We start from the raw sequence: 25,060 nt of genomic DNA, 5'->3' as shown, positions 1-25,060 counted from the left end.
ATTGAACTCTATTTTTTTAAACTTGCACTACGTGCCTTGGTTATTTTCTTTTCAACTACATCTGTCACTTCTCCGTCCACATCAACCTATTTGGATCCTGTAACTCTAGATGGCCTAGTTTATTGTCATCGGCTAATTTCCTTATGTCGTTATTTATTCCTTAATCCATGTTAATTATGACGATTGTAAACAATAGGGGCTAGCCCTGATCCCCGTATTTTCTTCAGCATTCTTCTGTATGGAACTGTAAAACCATGCTAAGATACAGTGATCACATTATGTTTTTCAAAGTGACTTTGAGTGACGTCTGCAGTTATTGCTTTCATTAGTTTTTCCATAACTTAGGAAAAGCTGATTGGTCAGTAATTGAAAGTTAAGGACCTATCCCCTGCTTTGTAAATGGATATTTCTGGAATTTTGTTTGTTTCCTTTTGTGTGAAACGATAGGAAATGTGTTAAAAATGATACATTTTTCGTTTGGGGGCTGTGCTATTCCTATATACCTAAAAGAAACTCTTTGGATTGATTGATTTCCTTGCAACTTTAACTTTAAAATCACTTGGCTTTCCTTATACCATTTTTTTACTTATAAATTATTTATATTAGTCCATAATGTAACCCTCTCTTGATTCTCCTGTAAATGCCTTTCATTTATCCAAGACAGGGTCATTTGTTTGATCTTATTTCTTCATCAGGAATTATAAGCAGCTTGGGCAGCTTGTAAACTGCTTTGAAAATGTCATATTGGTAAGTATCTTCCCATCTGTCCCTTTCTGTAATCCCTAGTAAGGTCACCTCAGTCTACATTACTCAGGTAGTCCATTAGCCTCACAATATTGACTGCATGAAAGTCTGGGATCTTAACTTTGTTTTTTGTTATTAAAATACCGCCATTCTGCGAGAGATTAAAACCAATTGATTTATGATCACGTTCTTCTAGTTTCTTATTAACCTCAAGGTTATACGTTAGATACTCTATTTACCAGAACCGAGTCAAGTAGGTTATTTACTCTAGTTGGCTCCACCACAAGCTGTTTTGTTAAGCAGTTATTGACCACTTGTAGAAAATTGCAAGGCTCCAGATTTCCTGTAAGATTGCTCCAATCTCCCATTAATTATTATTATAATAAAAAAGAAGCGGTAAGCCACAAGGGCTATACAGCAATCTCCCATTGAAAGCACATTTTAATGTCTTAGATGCCCCGGCAGTTTCGTCCCATTGGCGTTTGACATGGTCATTATCTGGGTTTGTGATATGTCAAGATATCGTATTAATGAAAATAAGATAACCAGACATATTTAACAAATTTCCTAAATTTGCTTGCAGTAGATAACTGTAAATATAAACCCAGATGTACTCAACTCCTTTTGGAGCGTAGTTCCTAGGACTTTGTGTATCCATATGCTCGTTCGCTACCTTCTAAGATAAGATAAGATTTCGTTCGGATTTTTAATCCCCGGAGGGTTAGCCACCCAGGATAACCCAAGAAAGTCAGTGCGTCATCGAGGACTGTCTAACTTATTTCCATTGGGGTCCTTAATCTTGTCCCCCAGGATGCGACCCACACCAGTCGACTAACACCCAGGTACCTATTTGCTGCTAGGTGAACAGGACAATAGGTGTAAGGAAACGTGTCGAAATGTTTCCACCCGCCGGGAATCGAACCCGGGCCCTCTGTGTGTGAAGCGGGAGCTTTAGCCACCAGGCCACCGGGCCTACAGGGCCTACAGGATGGATATTGGGGTACACAATAAACTAGCCGCTTCGGCGACAATATCTAAAATCTAATCCTTCTGAATAATGAAAGAAAAGTCACAATGCCATGGCTGGAACAATTCACCAGCAACTGCACCAAGGAAGTGACTATTCCACACAAGGTTAATCATGTAAGTCCGGTTTTTTTGGTGGAAGGTCTACTCTGTATAATATTACCATGTTTCTCTTAGTTATGTCGCATACTTCTGGTATGCGACATATGTATTTCGGTAGTGGGTACCGGCATGTTTGTTAAGCATTTAGCGAGTACACTAAATTCTTGCAAATTTTATTGTTTTACGAGTACACTTTCAGTGTGCATACAAAAACTTTCCCCTCAGAGGTAGGTAAAAATGGTTGTGGATTTGAAACAAAGAGCTTAAGGGGATAGTGTCGGCACAGTGTAAATGGGTTAGGGTCGTTGATGGGAGTTTTTAGTTTACTGCCATTGTTGTCATCACCCAGCTTGGTCTTTCTCTTCTCCCGGGCTAATGACTGGATTTTTGTCATCGTGCACTAGTTCTATATTCTGGTGTAATTCTAACGCTCTACCTTGTACATTAGCGTACATGGTATTGTATACCATTTTCATAAAAACCTGGGTAGTTTAATATGAGCTAATCCTGCTTTCTTGTAAATTAATATAACCAAACCTAGAGCCATGTCTGTAGTTATCTGCAAACAGTTAACCTGTTTCGAAGGGTCTACCGTCACATCCCGAGGTGAAGCCAGTCTTCCCTGTTGACCGCCTGGTCTGCCAGGCTATTGGTGCTAGGGGCCTTCATGCCAGCACCGAGGCTTTGTGAGAAAACTAAAACTCAGATATTGTTACATGGATTCTGCAAAGGTATTTGGCAAATGTGAACGTGGAGTGATAACCCATGAAATAAGATCAGTAGGTATAACAGGAAAGTAGGGGAATGGATATTTAAACTTCTAACAGAGCGCAAAGAGTAGCAGTAAACAAAGCAAAGCTGAGCTCTGCAAAGTGAAGGTTAAATACTCAAAAACATGGTCATAGCCCCTTTGCTGTTTTATTATTATTATTATTATTATTATTATTATTATTATTATTATTATTATTATTATTATTATTATCATCCTTCTCCTCCTCCTCCTCCTCCTCATAGCAGACAACTAAAAACACTAGTCACAGCTTCGTATCATTCTTTGCGAACGATATCTGGTACTAAAATATGTATGTAAGTTAGATGTACATTGGCGACACATTTCAGTTGCTTTTGAATTAATGAAGACGACCACAGAATGCGGAACACAAGAATAATTTAGGTATAATAACGTCAGATATGTCATTTAGAGAACACAGTGAAGTATAGTAAACTCCAGAAAAATGGCACGATGGATTCCAAGAACATTCAGAACATGAAATATAACGCCAATGGTACTTGGTTACCTGAAGGATTTCTGGTGGTCACCTCCCCCAGTTATCAAGAATAATAGTGAACATAGTAAAATCAGAGGCAGCCATAATGAAAAGCTCTGTCCCTTAAGGTATAGTACTCGCCCCAATGACTTCATCATTCTCATATCCTGTATAGACACGAATCTATCTCTATATCTTAGCTGATGATAATAGAATTTGTTTGAGTGGCATCCATTGAGGGTAAATCTTAACGATGCGTGTTCTTTTTACACTGGAATATTACTAAAAGTACCTTTTAAGGCAGGCGAAATCGCAGTGTTGAAAATGTACAGAGAAACTTGACTGCTCTCATAAATTCAATATAGTACCTAAATTATAGAGAATGTTTGATAATTCTGGGGGAATTGATCCCAAATCTGAAAACCCAAATCATTCCTTACGAAAACAAGAGGCTCAGCAGATGGCGCAAAATATATTAAATGAAAATCAGGGGTGCAATAAATACACTAGAGATAACTCAGTGTAAAGGGACCACGATTTTTCAACACCCTCATTTTATACTTAACTGGAATTGCCAACAGACCCTTAGCTGTCTTCAAGAGGGAACTCGATAAATTCCTAAAGTCATTTCGTGATCAGCGTGGCTGTGATACATACGCTGAACTCCGCGCGACTAGCTCTAACAGTCTGATTAATCAGGCCATCAACAAGGAGGCTTGGTCTGGCACTGGGGCACGGAAGCGGTGACCCTTGAAACGTCTTTTAGCAACCGTCAGGTAAGTGTACATACACTTCATCTCAGTGTATAATATACATCTGGATATATACAGTGTAGTTAATGCTAAATGAGATTTATTGCATAAAAATAAGTTGGCCAAAATAATACCCAGCCTAGCTTCACTGCACATCATATCTAGTTATGCAGTGATTTCTCTCTCTCTCTCTCTCTCTCTCTCTCTCTCTCTCACACACACACACACACACACACACACACACACACACACACACACACACACACACACACACACACACAAAGGAATGAGCTTAACGACAGCCAGCACGGTTTCAGGGATGGGAAATCCTGCGTCACAAACTTACTGGAGTTCTATGACAGGGTGACGGCAGTAAGACAAGAAAGAGGGGTGGGTAGATTGCATTTTCTTGGACTGTAAGAAGGCGTTTGACACAGTTCCACACAAGAGATTAGTGCAAAAGCTGGAGGACCAAGCAGGGATAACAGGGAAGGCACTACAGTGGATCAGGGAGGAGAACAGCGAGCCATGGTACGTGGTGAGGTATCAGAGTAGGCGCCTGTAACGAGCAGGGTGCCACAGGGATCAGTCCTAGGACCGGTACTGTTTCTTGTATTTGTGAACGACATGACGGAAGGAATAAACTCCGAAGTGTCCCTGTTTGCAAATGATGTGAAGTTGATGAGAAATCAGTCGAACAAGGACCAGGCAGAACCACAGAGGGATCTGGACAGACTGCAGGACTGGTTCCGCATCTGGCCCATGGAGTTCAACCCCACCAAGTGCAAAGTCATGAAGATTGGGGAAGGGTAAAGACGACCACAGACGGAGTACAGTTAAGGGGGCCAGAGACTACAAACCTCACTGAAGGAAAAGGATCTTGGGGTAAGTATAACACTGGGCACATCTCCTGAGGCGCACATCAACCAAATAACTGCGGCAGCATACGGGCGATTGGCAAACCCGAGAACACCATTCCGACATCTTAATAAGGAGACATTCAGGACCATGTACACTGTGTACATTAGGCCTGTACTGGAGTATGCAGCGCCAGATTGGAACCCTCACCTAACCAAGCATGTAAGGATACTAGAGAAAGTGCAAAGTTTTGTAACAAGACTAGTCTCGAAGCTAATGGGTATGTCCTACGAGGAAAGGTTAAGGGAAATCACCCTGACGACACTGGAAGACAGGAGAGATAGGGGGGATATGACAACGACATATAAAATACTGAGAGGGATCGACAAGGTGGACAGAGACAGGATGTTCCAGAAATGGGGCACAGCAACAAAGGGTCACAGTTGGAAGTTGGAGACTCAGATGAACCACAGGGATGTCAGGAAGTATTTCTTTAGTCACAGAGTTGTCAGGAATGGAATAGTCTGGGAAGTGATGTAGTGGAGGCAGGATCTATACATAGCTTTAAGGAGAGGTATGATAAAGCTCACGGAGCAGGTTGAGTGGCTGATTAGCGGCCAGTGAAGAGGCGGGGCCAGGAGCTGAGATTCGACCCCTACAACCACAACGAGGTGAGTGCACACAATGTGTGTGCGTGTAATATAATATATAATATTTTAATTTCTACAAGTACATACACATGGTATACAGACTTAGCTGACATCCATGACATACTGCTATATAGAAAGCCGCTTGTTATGCACAGCACTTGGGGCAAATTAGGTCAGTTTTGTCCCAGGATACAACCCACACCAGGTACCCATATTACTGATGGGAACATAGACAACCTGTGTAAAGAAACGCCCAATGTTTCTATCCTCGCTGGGAATCAAACCCGGACCCTCGCCATGTACTCACCTAGTTGAGGTTGCAGGGGTCGATTCCAAGCTCCTGGCCCCGCCTCTTCACTGGTCGCTACTAGGTCACTCTCCCTGAACCGTGAGCTTTATCATACCTCTGCTTAAAGCTATGTATGGATCCTGCCTCCACTACATCGCTTCCCAAACTATTCCACTTCCTGACTACTATGTGGCTGAAGAAATACTTCCTAACATCCCTGTGATTCATCTGTGTCTTCAACTTCCAACTGTGTCCCCTTGTTGTTATGTCCCATCTCTGGAACATCCTGTCTTTGTCCACCTTGTCAATTCCTCTCAGTATTTTGTATGTCGTTATCATGTCCCCCCTATCTCTCCTGTCGTCCAGTTTCGTCAGGTTGATTTCCCTTAACCTCTCCTCGTAGGACATACCTCTTAGCTCTAGGACTAGTCTTGTTGCAAACCTTTGCACTTTCTCTAGTTTCTTTACGTGCTTGGCTAGGTGTGGGTTCCAAACTGGTGCCGCATACTCCAATATGGGCCTAACGTACATGGTGTACAGGGTCCTGAACGATTCTTTATTAAGATGTCGGAATGCTGTTATGAGGTTTACTAGGCGCCCATACGCTGCAGCAGTTATTTGGTTGATGTGCGCTTCAGATGTGCCTGGTGTTATACTCACCCCAAGATCTTTTTCCTTGAGCGAGGTTTGTAGTCTCTGGCCCCCTAGACTGTACTCCGTCTGCGGTCTTCTTTGCCCTTCCCCAATCTTCATGACTTTGCACTTGGTGGGGTTGAACTCCAGGAGCCAATTGCTGGACTAGGTCTGCAGCCTGTCCAGATCCTTTTGTAGTTCTGCCTGGTCTTCGATCGAATGAATTCTTCTCTATCAACTTCACGTCATCTGCAAACAGGGACACTTCGGAGTCTATTCCTTCCGTCATGTCGTTCACAAATACCAGAAATAGCACTGGTCCTAGGACTGACCCCTGTGGGACCCCGCTGATCACAGGTGCCTACTCTGTCACCTCGCCACGTACCATGACTCGCTGCTGTCTTCCTGACAAGTATTCCCTGATCCATTGTAGTGCCTTCCCTGTTATCCCTGCTTGGTCCTCCAGTTTTTGCACTAATCTCTTGTGTGGAACTGTGTCAAACGCCTTTTTGCAGCCCAAGAAAATGCAATCCACCCACCCCTCTCTCTCTTGTCTTACTGCTGTCCCCATGTCATAGAACTCCAGTAGGTTTGTGACACGAGATTTCCCATCACTGAAACCATGTTGGCTCCTGTTGAGGGTGCTGTTGTGGGTGCGTGAGGGTTCATAGGCTCGCTCGTGTGCGGGTGCCTTCGTGTGAATGGGTGTGGGCGGTCACCTATGTGTGGTTGCAAGGGTCGAGTCGTAACTCAGCCCCGCCGTTTGCCAATTTTACTTCCTCTGTATCATGGTCCCTATCTTACCTACTCGAAAAACTATTTATGGAGCCTGTGTGCACCATCGAGGTTATCTGCCTTTAACTTCCAGCTATTCTCCTGGGTACCTTTTCTCGCCTCTCCAACAGCCTGTCCCCGCGTGTTTTTTTTTTTTCTCTTGCGTGTTTCTTCGGTAATGTAATGTCGTTAGACTCAGTTCCGCTAGCCTCCTCTTGTACCTCATACCCCCTTATCTCTAGAGCAAGCCTCGTTGCGTATGTCTGCACTCTTTCCAGTTTCTTATCATCCTTTTTCAGGTGTTGGTTTCATAATAGTGCTGTGTGTGGATGGGGGTGTTTTTGTATGTAGGCAGCTAGTAGGAAAGTAAAGTTCATAAAAGATTTAGCTTTTAAAAATTTACCTTTTAAAATGATGATGTTATCATCATTTTAAAAGTTAAATGTTGGTTTCCTAATGTCCTGTGCCATGACAGATTTCTTAGTGTATGGTAGCTTGTAAAAATATAGAAAATAATTCTAACGTTATAGAAAAACTAATCATGTACTGAACCGCGAAGTATGTTTACTGATTTAACAGCGTCCGGGTAACTACTAATAGGAAGCCTAATGGGAGTCAACTTTGGAAAACCACAACTATCATCATTAGGCGAACGTGGCTTAGTAAATTGTTCATAAACTCGCGTTTTCTTTTAGAATGATTTATACATACTGTCATATTCAGCTACAGAAGTTTGATATTTTTCAGTCACATTTGGTGCTAGCAGTTTTTGCAATCTTATTTCCTTGGAGGTGACATGATTACAACAGAAAGCCTTATCAGAAGATTAAATAGAGTGCGTATGGAAAGGTTTATTAAAATACAAGAAGACACCATGGGACATAAATGGCAGCTCAAGACACTTTCAAGCAGCATGGATGTTAAAAAGATCTTTTACAGTCTTTGGGTGGTTACTGTAACAAGTAAAATGAAGAGGTGGTGGCGACCAGTACTACATAGTAGATATGATCGGACCCTGGAGGCCAAGACTCGGTTAAATCGGTTGATAAAAATTAAAGAAGTGGGGACAAATGCGTATGGGTGCGTTCGTGTTGTGTATGAGTGTGCGCGCATGCGTTTGTGTGCATGCGCGTGGGTGCAGGGGGAGGGGGGTTGCGTTCGCGTGCCCGCCCGCCCACTTTCTCACCTAGATGTGATTGCAAGGGTTGAGTCCCATGACTCACGAAATCGTAATGACACGATTGCAAACAAACCATACCCCGGCCGGGATTGAACCCGCGGTCATAGTCTCAAAACTCCAGCCCGTCGCGTTAGCCACTAGACCAGCTAGCCAGCTATGGGTTGAGTCCCATCTCGGCCCCGCCCCTCAACTTGCCGCTTGCAAAGTTGACCCAAGCTGACCCAGGGCCGGGTTGCAAGAGTAGCGACTCTCGAAACACACCAGAGGAACATCAAAGGTAAAGATACAACTGGGTGATTATAACAACCAAACGAACACACATTCCTACTCAATTCTCATTTAAGATTGTATTTAATTCATCACTCTAAACGATACAAGCATGGTGTGTATCTCCACGGTACATCCCATTTGAAAATTTTGCAGTTCGTTGTATCCCACAATTCTGTAAGAGGCCTACAGTATGGATTTATACCAGTCGTTGTCTTAAGCAAATAATTTATAATAATTTACCTTCAGATTCATTGGAAAGATTTAAGAAATTGGTGTACGCGGTGTACAGCTGAATTTGCAAATCTCTCGTTCCTTTGATAACTAGGATGCTCGTCTCGACACAGATGGTTTTATTTTAATCATAAGTTTATAATGTGTAGTCTTCACGAACTCGAGTTGTATTTAGCAGAATAATATTTTGACGATGTTGTAACAGTTGCTATAGGTCTTTATTGGGTTATATCAATAATAAAGGTTATGGTAAACATACCTAAGATTATCTTAGGCACAAACTAGCATATAAAGCTTGCATTTATGGATATTACAGAAACACTTAAGAGTGAGGAGCATATTGCTTAATACTGCAGGCAACCCATCACACTCCAACTGTTTTTTTTTTTTCAAATAAAGAGGCATCTCACTGCATCCTTAGATGTATCACATACATCTAATATCATGAAACCGTAGCATCTTAAAGGTAACTAATCTTGACCTTGCATGACGACTATTTTAGCATTCATCTCTCACCATTTTTATATGGTTTAAATTTCAAAGCCCAGCCCTGTCTAACGTGTAACATCTTGTACTACTCATAATCAAATGTTTGCTGCCTTCACAGATACCCACACAAAAGACCACTATATATATATAGCGAAATATGGATAACAGGGTACAACTTATTTAGATGTGACAGAAAGAGCAAGCAACGAGGGAGGGTTGGCCAATATATCAGAGTCGCACACTTGCACAGAGTTTACTGAACACCACAAATCATGTAATTGAAGTTTTAGCAATAAATATTGAGAGAACCAAAACCTAGTGATTTTGGTTGTATAAGTCGCCAGATGCAACTTCCCAACAGTTCAAGGAACAGTTGAAAATTGATTAGTCTGAAAAATCTTCCATCCCCAGCCCAAAATATTTTGATGCTCAATGACAGTTTAAGACATACACAGGGGAAGAATGTAGCCAATAATGTTAGAGATAATCCCAGGAAGCAGCTCAGATGAAATTTTCTCTCTCTCCCTCTCTCTCTCTCTCTCTCTCTCTCTCTCTCTCTCTCTCTCTATATCTCTCTCTCTCTCTCTCTATCATCTACACTTCTCTCTCTCTCTCTCTCTCTCTCTCTCTCTCTCTCTCTCTCTCTCCTCCTCTCTTCTCTCTCTCTCTCTCTCTCCTCTCCTCTCTCTCTCTCTCTCTCTCTCTCTCTCTCTCTCTCTCTCTCTCGCACGCACGCACGCACGAGCTGCTGAATCTAATAAATTCGTCTTAAACCAGAAAACAGTGGAGCCAACAATTCTGGAAAACACAGTTGACTTTATTTTCACGAATAATGATGACCTGGTACGAAATATAACAGTATCAAAGTTAATTCAGATCACAACCTAATCGAAGTTCAGACTTGTTTGTACAGGGGTCCTGACTAGCAAAATACATATAGTCAAAAATACCTTCATCACAGTCAACAAGAACCTCAACTGGGATAAAAAAAAGTCCTTAATGAAACATGCTGGGAAAGTTATCTTAACACTGATCTGAACCAGTGTCTTTGAAAGGATCAGCTACTTGGCAGTTGAAGTATGCTTAAGGCGCATTTCCCTAAGAAAAAAAGGAGAGTATGTAATCTGGAAAGAGAGCGATGCACCCTCTACAGGTGAAGGTGAAAAATCACTGAGTTTCTCAAGGGGGCTCGACTATCTGAGTAGAAAAGTAGAAAAAATTGAACTTAAATGAACGAACCTGGGCCCCAAGTCCAGACTTGTAGAATTCCGTGTTCGTCAAGAACCATAGGAAATCCCTTTCGTGTTCCCTAAGTATGCTATGGAGAGGGAGCCTGGACACGGGGGTCACCCTATAGTCGTTAAAAACAACGGAAGTAGCCCCACTTCATAAAGGTGGCAGCACAGCAGTAGCAAATAATTATAGACCGACAGCGCTAACGTCCAACATTATAAAAAAAAATCTTTGAAATGCATCTAAGAAGCATGATTGCCAGCCACTTGGATTACCAACATTTGCACAACCCAGGGCAACATGGGTTTAGAGCAGGTCGGTCCTGCCTTTTGCAGCCACTAGACCACTATGACATGGTCTTGGATGAACTGAAGGACAAACACTGCGGATGTAGTATACACAAACTTTTCAAAAGCCTTCAGTAAGTGCAGTTGTGGTGTATTAGAGCACAAAATGTGTGCTAAAGGAGTAACTGGAAAAGTGGGCAGATGTAGCCTCAACTTTCTAACAAACAGAACTCAGAAGAGTAATGGTAAACAATTAAGTTGGAGGCTCACAATGAAAAGTTCTGTTCCACAAGGTACAGTACTTTCCCCCATCCTTTTCCTCATTTTCATATCAGACACAGAGATGTTAACCATAGCACCGTGTGTTCCTTTGCAAACGATACTAGAATCTTCACGAATATCATCCATTGACACGGTAAATCTCCAGGCGGATACAAGCCAAGTTTTCCAGTGGTCCGCAAAATTATAATAAATTTCAGTTACCCCATTAGGGAAAACTTGAGGAAATAATAGCTAGAATGGAATATTCAACAAATTCTAACAGAATAGAACGAAAATCTAATGTGAAAGACTTGGGAGTGATAATGTTAGAGGATATCATCTTTAAGGATCACAACAGTGTCAGCATCACATCTGCGATGAAAATGATAGGATGGATAATGAGAACTTATAAAATAAGGGATTTCGTGCCACTGGTGATCCTCTTTAGGTAACTTGTTCACTCTATACTGGAATACTAATTTACACTAACAGCCACATTCAAGGCAGGTGAAATTGTAGATCTAGAGAATATACAGAGTACCTTCATTGCACTTATTAGTTCAGTCAGGAAACTTTAATTACTGAGAACGTTTGAAATTCCTTGACCTGTACTCCCTGGAATGTATGTGAGAAAAATTTATCGTAAGTTACACCTAGAAAATCCTAGAGGGACTGGTCCCAAATCTAACGCAATTCACTCCCTACGAAAGCAAAAGACTCGGCAGACGGTTCAACATACCCCCAATGAAAAGCAGGGGTGCCATGAGTACACTAAGGAAAAAAACTAAGTATCTGGGGCCCAAGACTGTTCAACAGCCTCCCATCATACATGAGGGGAATTATCAATAGATCGCTGACTGTCCTCAAGAGGGAACAGGACAGATACCTAGAGTCAGTGACCGATCAGCCGGGCTTTGGTTCGTACGCCGAATTGCGTGTTGCCTGCAGTAACAGCCAGGTTGATCAGGCTTTGATCCACTGGGAGGCCTAGTCTAGGACCGGGCCGCGGGGGCGTTGACCCTCAAAATAATCTATAGGTAAACTCCACCCCTAGGATTGAAATCATAAAAGTCATATGCAGTATAATGTGATCCTTTATTGACAACGTTTCGCCCACACACTGGGCTTTATCGAGTCACAAACAGATCTACCTGGGTGGAAGTCGTCTAACACCCAAGTACCTATTTATAAACTGTTAGATAAATACGAGCAGTAGGTAAGGAGACTTGGCTATACAGCTAGCCAAACATGTGAATCGAGCGCTACATATTTCCCTGCACAGTGTATATGAGTCAGCAGTGAGCAGGGTTCACATATCATCTGGCTGACCTTCACCCCACCAGACATCGATGACGACGTCAGGCCTGCACCACCCGTCTGTTGGCCTCAGTGAAGGACGCCTCCAGCTCTACATAACGTGAAAGGCAAGCAGGAAAGGTCGCACAATATGCAGTATTGTTTTGTAATTAAAAAATAAACAACTGTTTTACTTTTAACGCTCGTGTAATTATTTTCCATTTGTTGGTTGACATTAAATTCATCGAACAAGAAATTATCCAAAAATAAACTTCAAAGGTTTTCGGGTGTATACACAATTTGAATATTTTATCTTAGTAAATTGCATGGCTAATAAAATTTTTACTTTTAATATTTTCACATAAGCCTTTTGAGCTTGAACTAGGTCGTCACATTGTTTTAGACAACAAGAGTAGTCTAAAATGTTTACTATTGTTTTATGACCTACACGAGTTTAGAACTTCTTTTTAATATGCTGATCTTTTTGTAGCAGTTGTATTTCACTCTGCTGACAGGGGATGCAAAACTACTAATTTTGAAATGGTTTCTCATAGTTACCTTGATATTTCGTGCTTGAAGCTTAAATAAGTTAGAGCGGTTTCTTCTGATTAGGCGTTCTCATCTCAGACAGGATGTTAGTATAAGAAATATTGCTTTTATATGTCAGAGCTGGTTAATGCTGTAACATGCCTCACCTTGAATAACACTCGAGTTGCGAGTTGCACCTCTCTTGACATCTTTAGCTACATTCCTCTCGTTTAATTTTGTAAATTCTATAAGATACAATACCAGTTAATTTCTTAACCCATTATATTTTAACTACTAAATAATTTCTCCCTATTTTTCGTAACTACTTTATATATAGCTGATTGCTAATATTTTATTGCGCAATGTTGGCTGTTTTTTTTTTGAGTAATATATTGGTGCACAGCAACCATCCAGGGAGGTAAACTGTCAATTCATGCGAGTGTAGAACATAAACTGGAAAGAATTCGTCTTTTTTTCAGTCTTATGAACAAATAAACATCTCCCATCCAGCATACGCATATTTTTGTTTCTTATTCATAATATTTTGTTCCCCATTTAGAAGGTCTGGTCTAAGACCAGGCCGTGGGGACGATGATTCCCGAAACAAGATACGAGCATAGATATCAAGCAAATGTAGTACACTAAAAGATGGACTGTTGTTTATTGTCACTGTCTAACCAGAAAATGGTAAAGTGCCGACACTGTTTTAGGCATTAATTTATTTCTTGTATATGTGTAGGCCTGCGTACGTGAGAGCGTGTATATTATTCTGTAAATGCTTTATTCAAGTCTATTCGTCATCAGATTCTGTAGTAGTATGCATTGCTCCGTTTACCCTTGTAATCGTTTTTAATATTTTAAAGTACCTTACCTTTGATATGCCTTTGATGAGTTGCGAGAATTTTTCTACTCCCAGAGTCTGGCCTTAGACCAGGCTCGTTTCGGGCTTGCCTGATCAACCAGACTGTTGCTGCTGGTGACCCGGTGACCCACATATCCATCACAGTAGAAGTGACTTACGACATTGTATATAATGCTAAAGTTATGTCACTACCTGCCAAATGCCTACCCCTCCCCTGCCATATTTTCTCTTTATCGTCCAAATTATAATCGACATAATTGCCAGTATAAACAGATGGGATATGAGCTATAATACTTTAAAACTTTAATATTTTTTTTTAGGATTCAATCCAGCTTATGGAAGGATGCAAGTTGTACTTGAAGTTAATGCAGGAAATCATTGCATTATCAACTATTTTGCTCGATAGTGTATTTTGTAAAACTAGCAACTGCTCTAACTTTGCAAACTGTCATGTGTCTGTTTATATCTGATTAGGGTTTCAGGATCATTGCTCCCGCGGCCCGATCTCAGACCACGCCAAGTAAATTGTAATGGAATTTTACAGGAAAAAGAAGAAACAGGCAGTAAGTAATGATACGTGTATTGTAGGAGTTTGTAAGATATACGTACTTGTTATCTTAACTGTTGGTGAAAAAAAAACGATAATGCCAGTATAAAACGTTTAAAATGTTTCCGTTTCACGCACGCTTAGCAGGACGGTAGCTCCTCCTTGGATGGTTGCTCTCTACCAATACATTACACTGGTCAACAACCAAAATGCTTCCGAGACCAGAGTAGCAATTTCCAACTAGGTAAGATAATGAATATCATGGCTAAAATTGTTTGTTAGCTTTCCTTTTCAATATACTGTACATCTCCGTGTCACAACAGGTTCCAACAGGCTTGCGGCAGTATGTTTCTTACCACACTCAGTCTCACTGACCTTCATTATTGTTCCAGCAGTCATAGAAGGTGGTTGTGATGTGCAAGCTCATATTTTGAGGTAAAAGGTACGTGATTTTCTTAGCCAAATACCTTTTAAACTTAATATAAATATTCACTGAGCAAGATCTTGATATGCATGTGAGGCATATTATATTAATTTTATTTTCCTGCTGAATGATATAAATACTTATGCTTAATATCATGCTCTGTATTATAATGATAAATTAATGAATAAATTTTCTGTTTCTCTTCTAATTGTTTGTTTTCTTCTTTCAGATGCCTCGTACTTGTGTGACTAGTACAGACAACCTTTGCTACATTTGTGGTGATGTAACCCTTGCAACACAGAAGCGCCATATAACTGATATGATTAGAAAGGCATATCACCTATATTTTGGATGCAAGATTGGTGATCAGGATAAGAACTGGGCTCCACACATAAGCTGCAACAGTTGTGCTACTAACCTTCAGTTTCTCGTCAGGGATTCAAGTATTTACATCAAAATTCCCCTTACTGAGGGACACTAAGATAAGAGAGGGAGTCTTCAATGGTCCTTAGATTCGAGAGCTTCTTAAAGTTGGTGACTTTGAATCAGACCTTCATGGGGAGGAGAAAGCTGCTTGGGAAGCATTCAAGTTAGTGGCGAAGGGATTTCTCGGAAACAGAGGGGAAGGTAACTATGAAGAATTGGTGGAAAACCTCATCAAGGCTCACAAGAACATGAGATGTAACATGTCACTTAAAGTCCACTTTTTGGACTCGCATTTAGACTTTTTTCTAGCGAACTGTGGGGAAGTTAGTGATGAACATTGCGAAAGGTTTCACCAAGATATTTCAACCATGGAAAAATGGTACCAGGCCAAATGGGGCACAAGAATGCTTGCAGACTATTGCTGGACATTATCAAGAGATGATTCTTCAGCCCACTATAAGCGTCATGCAAAAAGGCAGAGAGTAAGTACGGATTAGAGTTTAAACCACACTGACACATATTGTACGTTATAATAAAATAATCAAATATTACATGTATCATATCTTTAAACCTATAGCCAGTAAGCATTTTTCAAGGTGATATTTGGATTCAGAACATGAAAATACATAAGAATTAATCTCATTAAGAAGCATACAACTTTTCAAAAATTGTTGACCAGTGTTACCAGATCAGGGTAGCCGTAAAATGCGTTACTTCAAACTTTTGATAAAAAATAAACATGTTTCGATCATAAACATAATTGGGGTTATATATATTTTTAAATACAAATATTCTTTTAAATTATGGCAAGTAGACATACACAAGCATTAAATGTTAAAAAAGGGTCTTAAAAAATTAGAGCAGTAAATTATATAAGTGCTATAGCACACTTATTTTCTTTCTCGACTAATTACAAGAAATCACTAAGAAGACTGGTATCAAATTGCATTTTTTTTATCCAGGTTCTTTTATAAACGTTGAAATTGCATCATTATCCTTTTTCCCACGTCCGCCTTCTGATGATGGGGGGTATCCTTATCCTCAGTATCGAGTGTGTGGCGTGACACTGCGGCTTCATATTTATTAAAAAAAGTATTGAATAATTGGGTTCTACTTATTATTATAAATAATGGCAATATCTCGGCAAATGTAGTTTGTCGAAATGAAGTGTTCATTGCCTAGAATATTCAACAATGTGTTGTACTAAATTAGCTAAAGCCGATTTCTCAACTGACGTTATTTAGGTTAAGTTAATATTAATTAGCTACATATAACCAATTGTAAAAGTAACATAAACGCAGTAGTACACAATGGGAAGGTTTCTTTTTTATGGGTGAACAGGAAATGAGGAAACATCTAGAGAACTGACGAAGCATGAGAAAATAACATTTGAATTTCAGTGTCCTAAATAAACGTAGGTGTCTCGTTTTGGCTGAAGACTGGTGGTAAATAAATGTAAACGTGATTATTTGAGTGTGTTTGAGTCCTCTCGGTGAATGCACTTAAGCGCTATGAGGATAGTATGCGTAGTATAATATCGATGTTTGTTAAGGCGGTTCCAGAGCCAGCAGTTACTTTTTGCTGAACAGTCACCTTACAAATTTAATATTATTATAATCATAAGTAAGCGCTAAACCCATAAGGGTTATACAGCGCTGCTCCAAGTTTTATAATTATGAGATCAGTAATTTATTTTATACACATTACAGTTATACGTCGCTACAGGAACAGAGCTATGCTCGTGGTGTGTCATTATTTGTCATATAATGTTTAAGTCTCTTGTAGCACATACTACCTCCTACATCCCAGTCTAGTATTCTGCCCTACCATTTGTAATGTATACTAGCAGCACTGTTATCATCGATTTACGGTTATGGCCTCTTGTTCTGCCTGTTGATCCTGTTATTTTGCGTCATTTTATATTAAACGGTTATCATGTCTCATTTTATTGTGTTAAACAGAAGGACATTTTCATTTTTTCATAACTTGCTTTCCAGTTGTGGGAGTCATTGCATGTCAACACTTAAAACAACACAAACTATTTTGTAATATGTCTGGACACTTTACACACATTACCACATTCTTCTTAATGTAGTCTGTTTTTTGCTTTCTTCCATATCTGAGGTGTTTATAAAGATTGTTTTATCCTTTGTCAGTCACTATTTGCTTAACTTATTCTTGTAAGGATTTATAATAATTTATATTTATTATTTTGTATGGGATTCTTTGCATTATTTTGAAACCATTTCTGTAGTGTTTTTTTTACCACGTCTGCCAAGTCATGCGAATGAAACGAAATCCTGTTAAGTGTATGGCACTCTGGAATGAGTTCTGTTATTTGTTCCACGATTGTGTAAGCTGACAGGTAAATCCTACAAACTCTTATCTACATCGAATATACACCTTTCACGAATACTTATTATATCCCTCTATTATTTACTTCTTGAAACTAATATCAAATTCTGTCATATTATTTATATCAGCAGGGCGGATATTGATACTTCGTCATGTTATCCCCGGAGCACAGACGAGGAAGATGTATTTTTAATTTACATATGGAAAATACTGGAGGGATAGGTTCCAAATCTATATGCTAAAATAACCCCTTACGAGAGCATCAGACATGGTAGACTGCACAAATACCCCGATGTAAAGCAGGGGCAATATACAGAGAAAACTTGATAAGGGTAAGGGGGCTCAAAATTTTTCAGCACCCTCCTTACATATGTATAAGAGTAATTGCCGTTTTTGTTTCCGGTCTTATTGTTTTTGTCGTTTCTTATTTTCTATTCTTTGTTTTTTGTTGCTGTTGTACTAGGGTAATCATGATAAAGCACCAGATATATATATTAGTCATACAGCACCTGGAAAATGAGAGGCAATCAGGTTTAATCCATTGAAGGAGAGGATACCTCCAAATCTTTGGCTTAAGATTTCTTCACCAGCATCAAGGCATCCCCCCCCTCTTTGATTGGCATATATAAGGGAAATTATCAAAAGACTGCTGTCTGTCCTCAACAGGGAACTTGTCAAGCTGCTCCTAAAAACAACTGATCAGTTGGGCTGTGGTGGCTATGTTCAAATGTGGGCAGTTATCACCAAACAGCCAGGCTGACCAGGTCATCAGCTAGAAGGCATGGTCCAAGACCTGGCCACGATGACGACGACCTTTCACCCCGGAATCATCTACAGATTGATAGTCTGTCTACACTACAGGTTGACATTTTCCCAGCAAGAACATTTGCAGAGAGTTTGCATATATGGGGAGAAATCAGAATGGGGGCACGTCACAAGCGGTGTTCCTCAGGGGTCAGTGTTGGGCCCGTTGTTGTTCACAATTTACATAAACGACGTGGATGAGGGAATAATTAGCGACATAAGCCAATTTGCTGATGACACCAAAATAGGCCGTCCAATTTATTCTAATGAGGACACTAGAGCACTCCAGGATGATTTGAATAGACATGCAATGGTCTGAGAAGTGGCAGATGCAGTTTAATATAGACAAATGCAAAGTTGTAAATGTTGGACAAGAAAATAACCATGCGACATATAAACTAAATAATGTAGATCTTAATACTACTGATTGCGAAAAGGATTTAGGAATTCTGGTTAGCAGTAATCTAAAACCAAGACAACAGTGCATTAGTGTTCGCAATAAAGCTAACAGAATTCTTGGCTTCATATCTAGAAGTATAAGTAATAGAAGTCCTCAGGTTGTTCTTCAACTCTATATATCCTTGGTTAGGCTTCATTTAGACTATGCTGCTCAGTTCTGGTCACCGTATTACAGAATGGATATAAATGCTCTGGAAAACGTACAGAGGAGGATGACAAAGATGATCCCAAGTATCAGAAATCTTCCCTATGAGCATAGACTGAGGGCCCTGAATCTGCACTCTCTCGAAAGGCGTAGAATTATGGGGGATATGATCGAGGTGTATATAAATGGAAAACAGGTATAAGTAAAGGGGATGTAAATAGCGTGCTGAAAATTTCCAGCCAAGACAGGACTCGCAGCAATGGTTTCAAGTTGGAAAAATTCAGATTCAGGAAGGATGTAGGAAAGCACTGGTTTGGTAATAGAGTTGTGGATGAGTGGAACAAACTCCCGAGTAGTTATTGAGGCTAAAACGTTGTGTAGTTTTAAAAATAGGTTAGATAAACACATGAGTGGGTGAGAGTTGGACCCGAGTAGCTTGTGCTGCTGGGTCTGGTGCCGTGCTCCTTCCTTGAGTGGAGGTGACCAGACTGGGTGGGTCATTTGGCTAATCCGGGGGGGGGACATTAACCTGGTCCGCATTGGTCAGTAGGCCTGTTGCAGTGTTCCTTATTTCTTATGCTCTTAAATGCTCTCATTTTTCGTTCAAGTGGGGAAAATCTTTCCTTGCAGAGTATTATTATTATTATTATTATTATTATTATTATCATCATCATCAAAAGGAAGCACTAAACCCACCAGGGTCATACCGCTCCTTGCACAGTAACAGTTTACCTTCATAAAACCTAAAGTTTGCATAGAAGTCTTTCGTGGAATCCTCCTTAAAAACGTTTTTTTTTTTTTTAATCCAAATAAATGATATCTGCCCATCAGTGTCGTTCTTATATAATTTTATCTATCGTAGTAGCTAAGCATATTATAATAAACATGATTTTGTTGGTCTGAAACCTAACTGTTGCAATGCAAACTTTTGTTGTTCAGATATTTTGAACCACTTTCTCGTATTTTCTTCCCATTTTTACAATACTACGTGTCATTGATTGTACGACTTGTTAGGAGTGTTGATGTCAGTGCGTTTCTGAACGATGAAGTCAGGCGGGTGGACTCGTATCCACGTGGGCGTTCGTTTTCCCTGTTGCTGCTACGTCAACAGCCTTAACAGGAGCCGGGACAGTGTGGCGGGGGTGGTTTGGCAGAATGCCAGCGATCAATAGATCCTACATCCTACAGAAATTCTTGTAACTGTTTTCAGCAGAAATTTTTCTGTAGACATTGTCCCTGGCGCTGCTGAGGATCAACATGCAAACAGCAAAGCTACGGCGGCTGAGGTTCCAAGTACAGCGTCACCGCCGCGTCATAGTTGTGACGTCACTAGTGACAGAGTGGTGACATCAGCGACGCGTGCGTCTCTGGCGCATCAGTGTTATGAATATTGCCGAGTTCACAATTTTTAATGCTAGTCTGAAGACTCGACGGAGTTAGAAGATTTATAGTTTACAGTGTATAACAACAATTGAAGCTTGTGATAGGCATAGTAGTATTTTTTGCGGTTTTATTTCTTATAGCTGCTATATTTTTTTTTTTAGTATGAAAATTCTGTACTATTAAATGGGTTGTGCAGTGAAACGGTTATATTTTGGGTCTATGAACAACAACAAAAAAAAGCATTTTATGGAAAAAAAATGAACCCTCGCCTAATCTAGTATTTAACTCACAATCAAGATTTGATTACCTTGGGTTAGATTTTTTGGGGGCATTGCCCAAATTTACTTCCCATAGGCATAAAAATATTTTTTTGTTGTTTACAACCCGCTTTAATGTTGGAATATATATATAATCAATATTTTCCCAGCAGATAAAGCAAATATTGACCATTTAAAAAATACATATATATGTCGCTCTGAATAGGTAAAACTGGTCAATTAGCAAGAACTCATTTAAAATTAAGTTTTCTAAAATTATCTCTTATACGTTTAAAGATATATTTTTTTTCATTTATGTTAATGTAAAAATTAATTTTGTACCAAAAGAAACTTAAAAACTTACCTAACCTTATTATCACAACCGCAATTTAATTTAGCCTAATCCAACTAAATATATTTTAGATAAGTTTACAATAAATAATCAAACACAATGAAATATATTTTTTTTGTTAGGTTCAGAAGGATTTTTGCGAAATTATTGCATACATAAATTTTTGCTTAACTTATTCAGCAAGAAGAGCGTTGCTATTTAAACCAAAATTGCAAGTTTTACCTATTCGGCCCGACATATATATGCAGACAATCGCAGACAGGCGATCTTAATAACTATGCAAGACAAGCCACGGGAGGTGGAAATCAAAGATTTCCACCTCCCTTTGCTTGTCTTGCATTATATATATATATATTACATACATTCACATTCTTGCACAACGAGTGTTAATCATAAATTTGAACATGTCTGGTTATTTTCGGTCACCTCATTGCCAGACGTATCACTGTACTTATTTTAAATTTGGTAATCTGAAGTTTATTCTTATAGGATAACCCAGTTGAAAATAAATTACCTGCAGTATACCTAGAGAGGGTTTCGGGAGTCAGCGCCCCCGCGGCCCGGTCTGAGACCAGGTGTTGGGAACTTCACAAGAAAAGTAATATAGTATAATAAACTGTATAGACTCCTGTAAGTGATCGCTTCATAGTTGTCAGTGGATTTTGATCCTAGGAGCGAGCTATCCTCGATATGGTGACCCACCCAAGAATTTTAAAGTTGAAAGCGTCTTTCTCCACAAGGCTGTCCATGTCAAATGTTGAAATGAAAGAATACATGCACAAAATTAGACATCTGACAATATTTAGAAGTAGGAATCATTTGCACATATTCCGATATGTAATAATAATGTGCTAATTGTAGGGATCTGTAAATGTGTTGACTAGTAACGATTATTGTCTTAGCGCATTCTTTTTTTTAAATGCGACATTCACTTATAGAAGGTACCAGGCAGGTTGTAATAGCTATGTAGGTTTGCGGACCGCTGACAGCAACCCGGTTGATCAGACAATCAACAATGAAGTTTGTCCCCGCCGAGCTTCCAGAGTAGAACCACTTTTGAAACCTGTAACCTGGTTACAGACGAGAGCTGAAGGCTTTACAGATGCCTTGCTCTCCATCACTTTAGGGTCACGGAAAAATTATCCGGAGTTTTTAAAATTTACCGTAAATAAAAGCCCAAGCCTGAAAATATATTGATGCCTCTGACCTACTTTTTAGTTATAACATGAGTTGAAGGTCTGGGGTGGTGGCGCATAAGGCTGACCGCGTAGCGATGTAGTCAATCATCTTAGATTACTTTTATCCCTCTTCCCTTGAATGTGACACGCATAAAAGCTAAAAGTGCATGAAAGCGTAATTGTGTACATAAATAGTTTGCATTATGATTTTCTTCTCAGTAAGGTCCATGACTTGGAGCACTACACGGTATTCAGTTTTTACTTTGCATGCCCTCCTCGGTACCTAATTGCTGCTTGTCTGTCATGAGCTGTAGGTGTGTGGAGGGTAAGGTGGGTATTGTGGGAAAGAGGGTTTGCACCGCCAGTTGTCCTGCTTCGCTAACACTCCACTCTGACTCTTGTGTCACTACAACTCCCTTGTTATTGCCACCTCCTCCGCTATTGCACTACTGCCACCATCACCACCGCCACCACCATCGCCAATGCCACCACCACCAACGCCGCTACGACCACCACCGCCGCTACCACCACCACCGCCGCTACCACCACCACCGCCACCGCCGCCGCCGCCGCCGCCACCGCCGCCGCTACCACCACCACCACCACCACCACCGCCACCGCCACCTCGTCGTCGTCGTCCTCCTGGCACCCCCCCCTCTCGTGTGTGTGTGTACTCACTTATTTGTGGTTGCAGGGGTCGAGACTCAGCTCCTGGCCCCCGCCTTTTCACTGACCGCTACTGGGCCCTCTCTCTCCCTGCTTTATGAGCTTTATCGTACCTCGTCTTAAAACTATGTATGGTTCCTGCCTCCACTACATCACTTGCCAGACTATTCCACTTCCTGACAACTCTATGGCTGAAGAAATACTTCCTAACATCCCTTTGACTCATCTGAGTCTTCAATTTCCAATTGTGACCCCTTGTTTCTGTGTCCCATCTCTGGAACATCCTCTCTCTCCACCTTATCTATTCCTCGCAGTATTTAGTGTGTTGTTATCATGTCTCCCCTAACCTTCCTGTCCTCCAGTGTCGTCAGGCCGATTTCCTTTAACCTTTCTGGAACTAGTCTTGTTGCAAACCTTTGCACTTTCTCTAATTTCTTGATGTGCTTGACCAGGTGTGGGTTCCAAACTGGTGCTGCATACTCCAGTATGAGCCTGACGTACACGGTGTACAGAATCTTGAACGATTCCTTACTGAGGTATCGGAATGCTATTCTCAGGTTTGCCAGGCGCCCATATGCTGCAGCAGTTATCTGGTTAATGTGTGCTTCCGGAGACGTGCTCGGTATTATACGCACCCCTAGATCTTTCTCCTTGAGTGAGGTTTGCAGTCTTTGGCCACCTAGTCTATACTCTGTCTGCGGTCTTCTTTCCCCTTCCCCGATCTTCATGACTTTGCATTTGGCGGGGTTAAATTCTAGGAGCCAGTTGCGGGACCACGCGTCCAGCCTGTCCAGGTCTCTTTGTAGTCCTGCCTGATCCTCATATGATTGAATTCTTCTCATTAACTTCACATTATCTGCAAACAGGGACACTTCTGAGTCTATTCCTTCCGTCATGTCAGTCACATATACCAAAAATAGCACTCATGCTAGGACTGACTCCTGTGGAACCCCGCTCGTCACAGGCGCCCACTGTGATACCTCATCACGTACCATGACTCGCTGTTGCCTCCATGTCAGGTATTCTCTGATCCATTGCAGTGCCCTTCCTGTTATACGTGCCTGATCCTCTAGCTTCTGGACTAATCTCTTGTGAGGAACTGTGTCGAAGGCCTTCTTGCAGCCCAAGAAAATGCAATCAATCCACCCCTCTCTCTCGTGTCTTACGTCTGTTACCGTGTCACAAAACTCCAGTAGGTTTGTGACACAGGATTTGCCTCCCATGAATCCGTGCTGACTGTTGTTTATAATCTTGTTCCGTTCCAGGTGCTCCACCAGTCCTTATAATCTCCATGACTTTGCATACTATACACGTCAGTGACACTGATCTATAGTTTGGTGCCTCGTTTCTGTCTCCTTTCTTAAAGATGGGGACTACATTTGCCGTCTTCCATACCTAGGTAGTTGCCCAGTTTCAAGGGATGTTTTGAAAATTGTCGTTAGTGGCACACACAGTCTCTGCACCCCCCTCTATGGACCCACGGAGAGATGTCCGGTCCCACCGCCTTTGAGGTGTCAAGCACACACAGCAGCTTCTTCACCTCCTCGGTTGTATGCATTTCGTCCAACACTTGTTTGTGTACCCCTCTGTTTTGTCTTCCCAGTGTCCTTCCTGTCTCCACTGTAAATACTTCTTAAATCTCGTGTTGAGCTCCTCACAGAGTTGTTGGTAGTTTCTCGTGAGCTCCCCACCTTTCCTCAGCCTGATTACCTTGTCCTTGACTGTTGTATTCCTCTTGATGTGGGTATAAAACAGTTTAGGGTCAGACTTGACTTTCGATGCTATGTTTTCGCACTGTCGCTGGGCCTCCTTCATCTGTGCATACTCGTTTCTGTGTGTTTATATGTCGTGCCGAATAGGTAAAACTGGTTAATTAGCAAGAACTCGCTTAAAATTAAGTCATTTCTAAAAATATTCTTTTATACGTTTAAAGATAAATTTTTTCATCTATGTTAATGTAAAAAAATAATTTTGTACCAAAAGAACCTTAGAAAACTTATCTAACCTTATTATAACAAGCTCAGTTTAATTTAGCCTAGTCCAACTAAATATATTTTAGATAAGTTACAATAAACAAACAATGAAATATATTTTTTTCGTTACGTTCAGAATAAATTTTGCGAAATTATTGCATATACAAATTTTCGCTTGCCTTATACAGCAAGAAGAGCGTTGCTTTTCAAGCCAAAATCGCAAGTTTTATTTATTCGGCACGGCATATTATTTATATATATATATATATATATATATATATATATATATATATATATATATATATATATATATATATATATATATATATATATATATATATATATATATATATATATA

The 25,060-nt window shown here is 40.4% G+C and overlaps 1 long non-coding RNA gene across 2 annotated transcripts in view; it reads left to right on the top strand.

The window, feature by feature from the left end:
- Positions 1-15,681, top strand: part of LOC128696800 (uncharacterized) — a 53,841-nt gene extending 38,160 nt beyond the window's left edge. The window contains exons 3-4 of one of the 2 annotated variants that reach the window (XR_011393430.1): positions 14,604-14,722; positions 14,934-15,681. This is a non-coding gene — a long non-coding RNA (uncharacterized lncRNA). Of the gene's footprint in view, positions 1-12,329; positions 14,576-14,603; positions 14,723-14,933 lie in introns of those variants that run through there. The other variant, XR_011393431.1, reaches the window with a different exon arrangement.
- Positions 15,682-25,060: the final 9,379 nt, after the last annotated feature.

The sequence above is a fragment of the Cherax quadricarinatus genome, chromosome 52 (genome assembly GCF_038502225.1).
Source record: "Cherax quadricarinatus isolate ZL_2023a chromosome 52, ASM3850222v1, whole genome shotgun sequence".
Classification (NCBI taxonomy): domain Eukaryota; kingdom Metazoa; phylum Arthropoda; class Malacostraca; order Decapoda; family Parastacidae; genus Cherax; species Cherax quadricarinatus.
The sequence above is the reverse complement of the archived record's forward strand: the minus strand, read 5'-3'. Positions and strand labels throughout refer to the sequence as shown.